The following is a 12,255-nucleotide window of genomic DNA, read 5'->3' on the forward strand; positions in this document are numbered from 1 at the left end:
ACCTTGTCAGGTGTTAGAGAGACAGAGGAGAAAGGAGGGGAGAGATGGCCAAAGGTGGCAGAGAGAGTAAGAGGAGATAGTGGACAGGATGTCCTGAGTTTTAGCAGAGAAGCGGGAGGCCAAAGCCGTACAGAGGGCCTGTTGAGGGAACAGGAAAGATAGAGACCGCAACAGGATTAGCCAGTTCCCCTCAGATTTTAAAGGGTTTGGCTGTGTTGTTAGAGGCCGCAGAGACGCAGGCTTGAATGTGTGCTCTCTTCTTGATGAGTCTTATTGCTTCAACTGGCATTTTGGGGCAACTAATCTAGGTATGTCTTAATGTGGCCTGGTATGCTTTACTGTAATGTTATTATGTGTCTACACTGGTCTACATTGTGCAGCCAGTTGGACATGTTTTCATTGTGGCATGGCATTTTTAATAGCAAGCATTAATGTTCATGTGCACTGTTGGTGACTTGCATGTATTGGATTGGTGTTAACCTACAAAACAATAGCAAACACTGTGGCTTTTTAGCCAAGTTTTCTCAGAAAGTGTGCTGTATATGGCATTAAAACACATATTTATATCTTTTTTCTAGTGCAGTGTGTGGCATACCCCTTCAGCAGCACGTTAGTGCGATTGCGCAAGCGTGGTAATCTAGGCCGGCCCAGATTGTGGCGCGACCCGTGATTTGTTGCCGAGTTGGGGGGGAGGGGCCCTCAACATGGCTCGCAGGGGGGGGGCCCCCAGATCTTGTGTTACGCCACTGGTGCACCATACAATAAGTCGTGTGAGAAAAACATAATCAATGGAAATGCACCTCCAAGTATACCCAATATCCTGGTTCATTTTGAAATCTGAAATCTCAGCATATCCCACACTATTGAACTTAAGTCCCTATTGTACTGGCTTAGGGTGGGGTGGGTCACTTACCTTGGGGACTACAGAGAGGCACTGGCAGAGGTTATCTCTGTCCAAGGGGCCTCAGCAATCAAATGCACACAGTTGGTTAGGGCCACACTTGCCAAGCCTGGCATGGCAAATGTATGGGATAACCCCTGTGACACAAGGGCCCTTTAAACAGTGAGCTCAAGGAAACCTATTAAGCTGAGCATGTTAAAACATTGAGACCAACTGGCCTGTCTGCCAATCCCTAAAGCTCAAAATTATGTTTCGGTCTGATACCTCTTTAGATAATATCAAACCAGCCTTTGGCGAAGGCACTTCACATGAAATTTTGCATTGATATACTACTACCTGTGGCTTCAGTGACAGCACATTGCAAGGGTGGTGCCACTTCAGAATGTCTGCACTGCACTAACACCTGATAAGATTTAATTTAGGTTTTCTTCATTTGCCCCCCCTGCAGAGTGCCGAAAAATGTGTGAAGCTTGCAATGGATCCATTGGCAGTATGTTGATCATTTATGTCTAGTGTCTTGTAAAACTCTGCTTACACAGGAAAGCCCTGGACATACCGCATGTTCCTGCGTATAAAATGACTTTTTAACAAAGGAAAATCTTCTCAAAAGCCGGGGGTCGTCTTATACGCTGGGAGTCGTTTTATAGGGCAGGTATATCCCAAACTCTATATTTTAACTGGAAAAGTTGGGGGTCGTCTTATACGCTGGAACATACGGTATATGTATACTTTGTGTTTCCTTTGTGCATTTTAGATCGTGGTTTATAATATATGATGTGCTTTACATACATTCTGCTTCTCTGCATTTCAGATCACGGTTTTATAATCTATGTTGTGCTTTATGGCATAGATCTACGGCGTCAGATATTTATTTTGTACTAATGGAATGCTTTTATTAGCGGTTTGCTTACATATATACCAGACATACGTTTATTCAGCATTGCCTTAATCCAAATACAACAAATAACATTTAAAAATGATTTAAAACATATAACGCAATGCATTTAATTACAATAGTAGGATACATATCACAAAATAAGAATAAATACCATCAATACAATAGTACACAATCTACAGCTTAAAGTAATAATTGTCAATTAAGTTCAGTGATTCCCTAGAGTATTTTATAAATTGTAAAGTTCTCTAACTAGGGATCAGATGAGTTGTCCTAGGTGATTTAAAACTATATCCTTATAAAAATTAAATAATCGATATAATAATATAGAATACAAATCTTAAACTAGCAGTTATCAGATCACACAGAATGTTTGTAGATTATAAAATGCACGTGGCTGTAGACTTCACATTAGTTCCCTGTGATGTAGCAAGATAATTGGATATGCTAATCCTACAGGCTATATATGGCAAAAACACCCCCGGATTGGGTGGTAATGGCCTGGGGCCCAAGTTATAGCACTCAGGCCTTAATGATGGGCCCTGGCACTGTTACCACCCGAAACAACCCGCCGCATAGGGCGTTAGTCCCATTAGCACCACGGATTCCCAATCTAGAAACCAGGGTGCTGATAGCAATGTATTTTGTTTGAATAAACAGGACTTCTCGCAGCGTTCTTAAGACAGCCTCCATTACCACGGCAGCCCAGGACGCAGGCTGGAGAGGCGGCTGTGCCACTGTCTAAAGAATAAGGTGAGTGGGATAGGGAAGCGGGAGGGGGAGGAAATAGTGACCAGATAATAGGGAAAAATGGGGGGGAGGTGGAGGGGAAGTAGCTATCAGTTTGCTTAGAACTCGGGCTTGGATCGTGAGAGAGATTCGGTGTGCAATCCGAGGAACCTGATTGGTTGGCTCCCCCGCCCTGGGTGCTAATGTGGGGTAATACTTCTATTAGATTCTTCGGCATATGTCTAATAGAGACACTACAGGTAATTGTGCACCTGAAAGAATCTATTTCTTTTTCCCCAAGCTATCACTAGATAAGAAGCAATACCTTTTAGATGAGCATGACTTTCTGCCACTTTGCAGTACAACAAGGCTTCCTTCGCTAACCTAGTTCTTCCTGCATTAAACATTTTTTCAATCATCTCACTCTTTCGGCCCTGTACAAAGGGTAAAATAACAAGAAATTAGTCTCTGTAAATTGAAAAACACTGAACCCCAGAAGCTCAAATGTACCAAAGAAGACCAGGCTAGTTTTGATTTTTTAAAAGCTATTCTGTGTAGTGAGCCCGTACTAAAGGTTCCAAATTTCAACAAGAGTTTCTTTTTTCAGACTGACACCTTGAATACAGGGATTGGGGCAGTGTTGTCACATAAGTATAACGGGGTATAACACCCAGTGATGTACGTCAGCTGCAAGCTCTTTCCCAGAGATAAAAACTGTGCGACCATGGAATTGGAGGCCCTAGCCATCAAATGGGCCATGGGGTATCTCAGATACTATCTAACTGGGAGAGAATGTAAACTAAGAAGGGATCATTCCCCCCCCTTACCTGGCTCAGCCTAGAAAGGGTACGAATGCAAGGATCATGCAGCAGGACAGCAGAGAAGGGATTTGGCAGCTGTCACCTTGCCGGATGAAGGGGAGCCCTGCAGAGCTGGATGCATTTTCAGGTACAAAATAACCGGGAAGAAAAGGTGGGCGGTGTAAGGAAGGCATGGCATCAACAGTAAGACAGACACAAGTGATCACAGTTCAAGGGTGTTTATTGAACTTCAACATGGTTGTGATAAACACCTATCTAATCCTAAATCTACAGATGAGAGCAAGCTACCACCATCAAATAAGGAACAAGTTACTTACCTGTAACTGTTGTTCTCCAGCATGGGTCTGGCATGGATTCACATGCTCATGAATATTCCCTGTTGTCAGGCTGGGAATCCTCGGTAAAGAAAAATTCAGTATCAGTTTCGTTTCTGATATGCCTTTCTTAGTAGTAACCAATCACTGGTCTCTGGGATATACTGCCCCCAGCCAATGACTGCCCTCTACCTAAGCTCCGCCCCTGGCAGCCATCATCAGATTTGGTAGCACGTAAAGTGACAGTATGACCAAGTGAAGAGCCGCAGAGGGGTAGGAGGGAGGGTTTGCATGTGAATCCATGCCAGACCCATGCTGTACAACAACAGTTACAAGAGCATGGTCTGGCATGGATTCACATGCTCATGAATATAGGAATACATAGCAGTACACACATGCACAACCACGGAAGGTGGCAAAGGCTCAACATTAAGCATTACATAAACTCAACATTAAGCAACTCTTCCCTCCTCACCAGGCCGACCTTCAGGCGAACAGGTTGCGCAGCACTGCTTGGCCGACCCTTGACTCCTCCCTGGAATCCCGATCGACGCAGTAAAATCCCGTGAAGGTGTGCGACGACCTCCACGTAGCAGCCCTGCATATATCCAGCAGAGGCACACCAGAGAAGAATGCTGTGGTAGCAGCGATCGCTCTGGTCGAATGGGTTCTTGGATGGCTGGACAACGGTCGGTTTTCCAACCGGTGACAGTGCATGATGCAGCCGGAGAGCCATCTGGAAATGGAAGCCTTCGAGAGGGTCTTCCCTTGGTTCACAGGTCCAAAGTTCACAAAAAGCTGTGATGTCTTCCGAAAACTCTTTGTGCGGTCCACGTAGAACTTCAGGGCTCTTGCTACATCCAACGAGTGCAAAGTCCTCTCGGCCGGCGACGAAGGCGACGGGAAGAAAACTGGCAACACCAAGGGCTTGTTGAGGTGGAAGTCCGACGGCACCTTGGGCATGAAGGAGGGGTGCGTCCTCAGCACCACCCTCGTCTCGTGGAAAGTCAAGTATGGAGGCTTGCAGGATAGGGCCTGGATCTCTCTCACCCGTCGTGCGGAGGTAATGGCCACCAGGAACGCTGTTTTCCACAACATGAACTTCAACGGTGCCGAATGCAGAGGCTCAAATGGAGGCCCCATGAGCCTGTTCAGCACCACGTTGAGCTCCCACGCCGGGGCTGGTGCCTTCACCGGCGGGAACGATCGGAACAGTCCTTTCATAAATTCCTTCACCAGGTGATGAGACCACAGGGATGACTGTCCTGCAGTCCTGGTGTATCGGGAAATCGCTGCCAGATGTATCTTGATGGAGGCGTGAGCCAGTCCAGCCTTGGCCAGCGACAGTAGGTACGGTAGCACTTGAGGGACCGTAATCCGTAGAGGGTTAATCTTCTGTGCACAGCACCAGACAGAGGACCTCTTCCACTTGTGTCCGTAGCACTTGAGAGTTGAGGACGCCCTGGCCTTCGCAAGAACCTCTCTGCAGTCTGCCGGGTTATCGTACCCTCCAAACTCTAGTGCTGCAGGAGCCAGGCCTGCAAGTTCAGCGACTCCGGATCGTGATGAAGGATGGCACCTCCTTCTCTGGAAAGAAGATCTGCGTCCGTCGACAGTTTAACTGGTGGGGACGTTGACAAGTCTAGAAGGTCCAGGAACCAGATCTGTCTCGGCCACGTCGGTGCGACGAGGATCATCCAGCACCTGGACCTCTTGAGTTGGTTCACAAGTCGCAGTAGCAACGGCAATGGAGGGAACGCATACAGGAACAGGCCATCCCAGGGGAACGAGAAAGCATCGCCCATGCTCCTCGTCTGGGGAATCCTGCTGGCGAACCTCTGGCACTTGGAGTTCGTCACCGTCGCGAACAGGTCGATCTGGGGTTTGCCCCATCGTTGGAAGAGTCGATCCACTTGGTCCTGACGTAGTTCCCACTCGTGGCACGAGCGCAGCTCCCTGCTGAGTGAGTCGGCGATGGTCTTCTTTATCCCTGCTTGATGAAAGGGTACCAGAAACATCCCCTGGGCAATGGCCCAATGCCACAGATCCTGGGCTTCCTTGGATAGGGCTGGGGATCTGGTTCCTCCCTGCTTCCAGATGTAGAACATTGTGGTGGTGTTGTCGGTGAAGATCCTCACCACCTTGCCCCTGAGGGACGGGAGAAAGGAACTGAGGGCCCAGAACACTGCTCGGAGTGCCAGGATGTTGATGTGGAGTGGCCTCTCCTCCGGGAGCCAAAGGCCTCTCGGGTGAAGATCTCCGGTGTGCGCTCCCCACCCTTCCAGGGAGGCATGTGTCGTCACCTTCACCTGGTGTGCTGGGGTCTGAAAGTCTGTGCCCGCCGCAAGATGCGCGCGGGTGCCCCACCACCGAATAGCTTGGCGGAAAACTTTGTTGAGTGGGATCTTGTCCTCGAAACTGCCCGCCGCTTGCATCCAACGGGCGTCGAGGAACTCCTGTAGTGGACGCATCCGAAGCCTGCATAGGCGCACCTATGCAGGTTTGGAACCTTTAGTACCATGAGGACATCATCCCGAGAAGGGACTTGATGGACCTCACCCTGGCCACGTGGCCAGCAGACGCTGCACCTTGACCAGGATGGTATTCATCCTTTTTCCTCCGACGGCGAGGCCAATCGCGCTACTGTATCGAGCCTGGCTCCCAGAAACAGTGCGACCTGCGACGGAACCAGGTGGGATTTGGGGAAGTTGATGGAGAATCCCAGGTCCGTAACCAGCTGGACGGTATTCGCTGTGTGTTCGAAGGCGAGTTCTCTTGTTCTTGCTCGGATGAGCCAATCGTCCAGGTAGGGGTAGACGTGGATCCCTTGCAGGCACAACTGCGCCGCCACTGGTGCCAGGCACTTGGTGAATACCCTGGCCGCCGCCTTCAATCCAAATGGGAGGGCCTTGAATTGGTAGTGTCGTCCTTGGACCACAAACCTGAGAAACTTTTGGTGTCCTTTTAGAAGGGGGATGTGGAAGTATGCATCCTCCAGATCCAACGACGATAGGAAGTCGCCCTCCTCCAGATGGCCCACCACGTTCTGGAGGGTGACCATCCGGCACTTCTGTGCCTTTATCTATTTGTTTAATCAACGCAGGTCCAGGATGGGACGCCATCCTCCTGTCTTCTTTCTGACGAGGAAGTATCTTGAGTACACTCCGGAGCCCCGCAGCCTCTTTGGGACGAGCTTGATGGCTCCTTTCTTGAGCATCGCCCTTACTTCTAATAGCAGTTGAGGGATGTGGTTTTCCTTCCTGGCCACGGGAGGAATGCAGGGGCACTTTTTTAAAAATTCGAGAGTGTGTCCGCGGGCCAGGGCATCCAGCACCCAACACGCTGACGAACTTTGCCAGTCGGCCTCCCACTGAGGTGCTCAGGTGGGGGCCCGATGCTACGGCCGCCGGTTCAATCTTGCTTGGCAGCGGCCTTGCCGCCTTGGCCTCCCTGGCGACGACAGCGAGATCCACCTGACTTGCCTCGTCCTCTGTAGGCCTCTTGCGACGAGGAGCGGGCCGCCTGATGGTACATCGAGGAGCCACCACCGAATCCTTTGGAGGCACCTTGCTTGCTTGCCTCCGGAGTTCTGAAAGGGCGGCCGTCGTCGTTGCAAAACTCCCAAGGCCCGAGCCGTCTCTGTGTTGGTCTTGATGGTCTGAAGTGACTCATCCACTGTTTTTTCCAAACAGGTTGTTCCCGTCGAAGCGGGCCACAATCGCTAGGGCGTTGGCCACCTTAATTGTTGTCGCCGCAGACGAAATGACTCGTCTTCCCATGGTGTCCAGTTTCTTTCCCTCGCCGTCCGGTGGGGAAGTTGAAGCCGACGCCCCCGCCGCTTTCTTCTTGGCCGCCGCCGAGACCACCGAATCCGGGGTCGGCTGTGCCCTAAGGCACAAAGGGGCGGCATCGGGGACCCGGTACTTCTTCTTGTACCGGTCCCTCTTGGCAGGCGTCGTGGACGGGTTCTTCAGAAGAGCAAATCCCTTGTCCCAGATGTCATCCAGCAACAACACCGCGAGGACCGTCTTCCTCTTGGCCTCGCGCCATTGGTAGAGGAAGCCTTTCTTCTTCTGCTCTTCAGGGCAGAGCTGGAAAAGCTCGGAAGCCCTGGCAATTATGGCATGGAAGGAGCCAATTTCATCGGGCGGGGAGGCCCAAGGAGGTGGTGATGGGAGGCCCATCCCGTCGTCACCACCGTCGTCCTCCGTCCCTGTCGTGGCCGTATCTGTTCCCGTGTCATCCCCAGGGACAGGGGAAGGAGATAAAGGCTGAGAGGGCTGTGAGGGCTGGAAGGGCAGGGATGGATGAACTCTCCTCCTCTTGTTTGGAGGACTTCCCGACGGGCCCGGTTCTGCTGGGTCGTCCGTTGGGGGTAGGGGCAATCTCGTCCTCATCTCCGTGCATAAGGTTTGGATTGCCATCAAAATGGCCACCGAGCTGTCCTGTGGCTCGGGTTGCGACGGGCGCGATGGATGCTCCTCCTCCACGGGAACCTCGTCGGCGCCACCGTCGCACTCTTAGTCCTCCTCGTCGGGATTCCTCCTGTGGGACCGGACCTCCTCAAACTTCTTGTTGAGGTCCTCCACGACTTCAACCAGCTCCTCCTCAGAGGCTGTATCCGTGTCTGTAACGGCCACCCCCCCCCCCTCTTTTTCCACCTGGGTCTTCACTGGGGTCTTCTCGATGGGCTGAAAAGAGGATTCCCTCTGCGGTGGCAGGGAAACTCTGGGCCCTGAGGTCGCCTCCACTGGGGTAGCCTCCACAGGCTTCGCTAGGGCCGTCGCGACTACCTCGATAGAGGCCTTAGCCGGGTGAATCAAGGCCTTTGCCACCTTGTGCGCGCTTGAGGCCTTCACCTTGGGGGGGAGGGTCACCTCCTTCCTCCCCCTCGGCTGGTTCCTTCGAGATCAACCGGGGCCTCTCCAGAAGCTTAGCCGGGTTCTCAGATTTTCTCTTCCCCGAGCCAGAGCGTTGGCTCGTGGTTGATGGCACCGGTGAAGGTGCGCCCTGCCTGGCAGCCGAGGAGCCAGACCGTTCGGCGCTCCCGGTGCCCGCGGACTTGCAGTGCTTTGCCTTTTGTTGGACCCCCGTCGCCGGACTTAGAAGACCGCTCAGACTTCTTCTTCTCACCTGCTGGGCTCTTTCCTTCCAGCCAGTTGGCGAGTTGGGTCCGACGATCCCTCATAGTCCGATCCATCATGTCCATGCAAAACGCACAGTCCTTCTCCACATGCGTTTTGTCTTCATGAAGGGAGTAGAGGCATTTAGAATGCTCGTCCTCCTTGAACACATTCTGTAACCTGCATCCACGGCAGTTCCTAAACAGCTTGGATCCGGGTGTCAAACCTTTTTCCTGGGCCATGTCCACGAGGAAGGCCTCAGAAACTTCTGGAATCCTCCAAGAAAAAATTAGATAAAACTCTTTGAAAAAACGCGAAATGCAGTAAAAGCTCGAGAACTAAAGCACGAGGACTCCCAACACTTGAACGTGCGGTAAAAATCTGAGGATGGCTGCCAGGGGCGGAGCTTAGGGAGAGGGCAGTCATTGGCTGGGGGAAGTATGACCCAGAGACCAGTGATTGGTTACTACTAAGAAAGACAGATCAGAAACAAAACTGATACTGAATTTTTCTTTACCGAGGATTCCCAGCCTGACGACGGGGAATATTCATGAGCATGTGAATCCATGCCAGACCCCATGCTGGAGAATAATAATGCAGCCCTAGTGGTGTCTTGTCAAAAGAAAAAGGGATAGTGTGAGGGATAATCTTACAAAAAGAAAGAAGTGTTCAAAATGATATATCAGGATGTTCAGGCTGTTGGCCTGCCTTCCCCATGGTTTTAACACTGGACAAGGTGGTTCACTCGCGTGTAGCACAGTCTCTGGCTTCTTTAGCACAAGAATACAGTTCAATCATTCACATCAGGACCTTCTATATGCAAGACATTTCACTCCTCAAAGTCTCTTCATTCAGAGGGTCTGATGCAACCAAACAAAATGATAAGTTCCTTTCCTCTTTGGATTTGTACAAGTATTCACTTTAGGTGATTCACTATTCACCTGGATCCCCCTTAGTCGGGGTCAGATCTCTTGAGTACACAGTTCACAGGATATTCTTTTGGGCGACTCATGTTCACCCCGTATTGCTCTCAGCTGACCTCAGATCCCCTTTTTAAACACAATTAGTCTCCCTCAGCCAGGCTCAGAACAATTTCAATCAAGTATCAAAGACTTTCGAATGTGCACAGGGTTTAGCCTGCCCCATTGCAGGACCACTTTGATTTTAGAATTCTTTCTCTTTACATTTGTTCTCTTTGGGTTTGGATACCTAACAAAGACTTTCGAATGAGCATGCACGTGGTGCCAGATCGCTCTGTTCACGGTATCTATCTCTTCTTCAAAGTTCAGTCACTCATTTAATGCATTAGTTATGTTTGTACACTTGCTACATATGCTTCATGCACGGTCCTCTTCAAATTTCTTCACCCGTGTTGCCAATTGCAACCTTGGATTCCAGACAGCCCGGGTTGGTATCAGTCTCCCCAACTCACCAGCTGTGTTGCCTTCACTGGCTTTTCCTTGTTGTAGGAGCCAAGGACAGTACCACAGCGGCAAACACTTCTCCCCACCTTTACTATCAAAGCAGGAGAGCCCCGGGTACCTCCGACACACAATACAGGAGTCTTCAGCTTTGATTCCAGGTCTTACGTTTGCTATTCTCGAAGGTTCATAAAAGTTATGGTCTTTCAGTGAAAAGGTCAAGGGCACTTCCTTTGTATTCCTCTTCAGTCTCGCTGTCTTTCACCTTGTACTAAACTGGCAGCTTGCAACTGCTGCTTCCTCATGTGCTTTGCCTCGCTCAGAGTTGGCTCGTGTGCTCCTCCTTTTATCTGTGTGGAGAAGTGTGAAGAAAGTCAGGTGTGTTTAATGATCAGTAATTTCCTGGCCCCGGCTAACCATCGAGTTGGGACATGTCAGATATGCGGCTCCGGTTTTAGTCCGTTTTCCTTCATAGTGATTTGTCTATGAGAAAGTGTTTGTATCGGAAAAGGGGGCGGCTGGGGGGGGTTAAATCCCTACGTATCCTACCTGGTAGGATGAGGTAAAGGTATTATAGGGAAGGGGATACTGTGTCTCACCGTCCGGAATCCCACTTCCACTCACCAAAGATCCCTATCCAGGTGATCCTCCCACACTGGTCCACCCCCAAGAACTGGATCCAAAAGTGATGGCTTTGTCCTGGCCACCTGGATGACAGATCCCTCGGGACTAGCGGGTGAGACACCTTCAGGTTTCTCACAGCGGGGTTAACTAATAGCTATCTGTAATGGGAGAGATAAAGTCCCAGATCTTTCTTAAAAAGAAGGAGTAAGGCTACTCCGGTTGTGGGCTATAAAAATAGAACCCCCCTGTTTGAGCGAATACTGCCGGACACCAAACAGAACAATAAAATGAAAAGGGAACCAAGCCTGTTCTTGTCCATGTGACCGAAGGGACTAACAGAGTACGGTAAAGGGGGAAGGTCTAGCCTCACTCCCAGACCACAGATACCTGTACATTGGTTGTTATTACAGATGCAAAGTAGAGAAGACCAGGGGGCAGATTGTCCATCCTGGCAATTGGCTAAGACAAGGGGACAGGGATTGCCCCCCCTGGCAATTAGAAAGCCCAGGGGACAGGGTTGTCCCTACTGACAACTGGAAAAAACCAGGGGACAGGGCTTGTCCCCCCTGGCAGCTGGATAAGACTAGGGGATGGAGATTGTCCCCTGTGGCAAGAAGGAAGACTAAGGAAAGAGGACCATTTCCCTTTGGCAGAAACACCCAAAAGACACCAATCTCACAAAATAATATGACACAGTATGGACTTACTGGCCTGGGCATAGGGTGAGGACCAAGACAACCACTGGTTGGGGACACAGTGGTGACGCTAGTCTTGGGCCTTTCAGTCCACCTTTTTGTAACTGACTATTATAATAAATAGTGAATTGGTAAAAATGACCTCTCCGTGTCCGGATCAATTGTTGCGAACCTCACAGTGGACTCATTTTACGCACAGGCCCAGGACAGCAGCTTGCTACCTTTTCTCTGGTGTACGGTGTTACCCGCCCTCACAAAGCGATCAAAGAGGAGATATGGCCATTCAGGTTCCCATCCTGCAATTTGGCAGTCTCAACCCGTCTGGCCAGAATACACATCACCTTCCACAGCAGAGGTAACTCACAGGAGCTGACACATGCGTGATATTAATTTGGATGAGGCGGTCAGGATCATAAGCAGCGTCATAAACTATGCCTAAACTCAGGCATAGCTGATTTTAGAGTTTATCATGACACCAGCATGGTTTACTTATGATCATCATAGCTTGGGTACAGAGAAGCATATCTGAAATGGCACCCCTGCGTTTCCGAGACTTGACTGTCACTGCAGCTGTCAAATGGGTATCTATGACCTTCGAACTTGCTCTATACCACTGGTAGAGCTGGCGCTGCAACTCAGGATACTGGTGCAGCAGGGTGCAGATACACTATGCTTTTCGGCACAGAGCTTATGAAAGGAGAATCTGATCATCAGATCAGCGTTACAGAGTTA

General features: G+C 50.2%; 1 protein-coding gene across 1 annotated transcript in view; it reads right to left on the reverse strand.

The window, feature by feature from the left end:
• The window catches only part of DNAI3 (dynein axonemal intermediate chain 3), a 2,012,519-nt gene that overhangs the window by 1,239,090 nt on the left and 761,174 nt on the right, over nt 1-12,255 (reverse strand). The window lies entirely within an intron of this gene.

This window comes from Ambystoma mexicanum, chromosome 1q, assembly GCF_040938575.1.
Source record: "Ambystoma mexicanum isolate Mex_15411 chromosome 1q, UKY_AmexF1_1, whole genome shotgun sequence".
NCBI lineage: Eukaryota > Metazoa > Chordata > Amphibia > Caudata > Ambystomatidae > Ambystoma > Ambystoma mexicanum.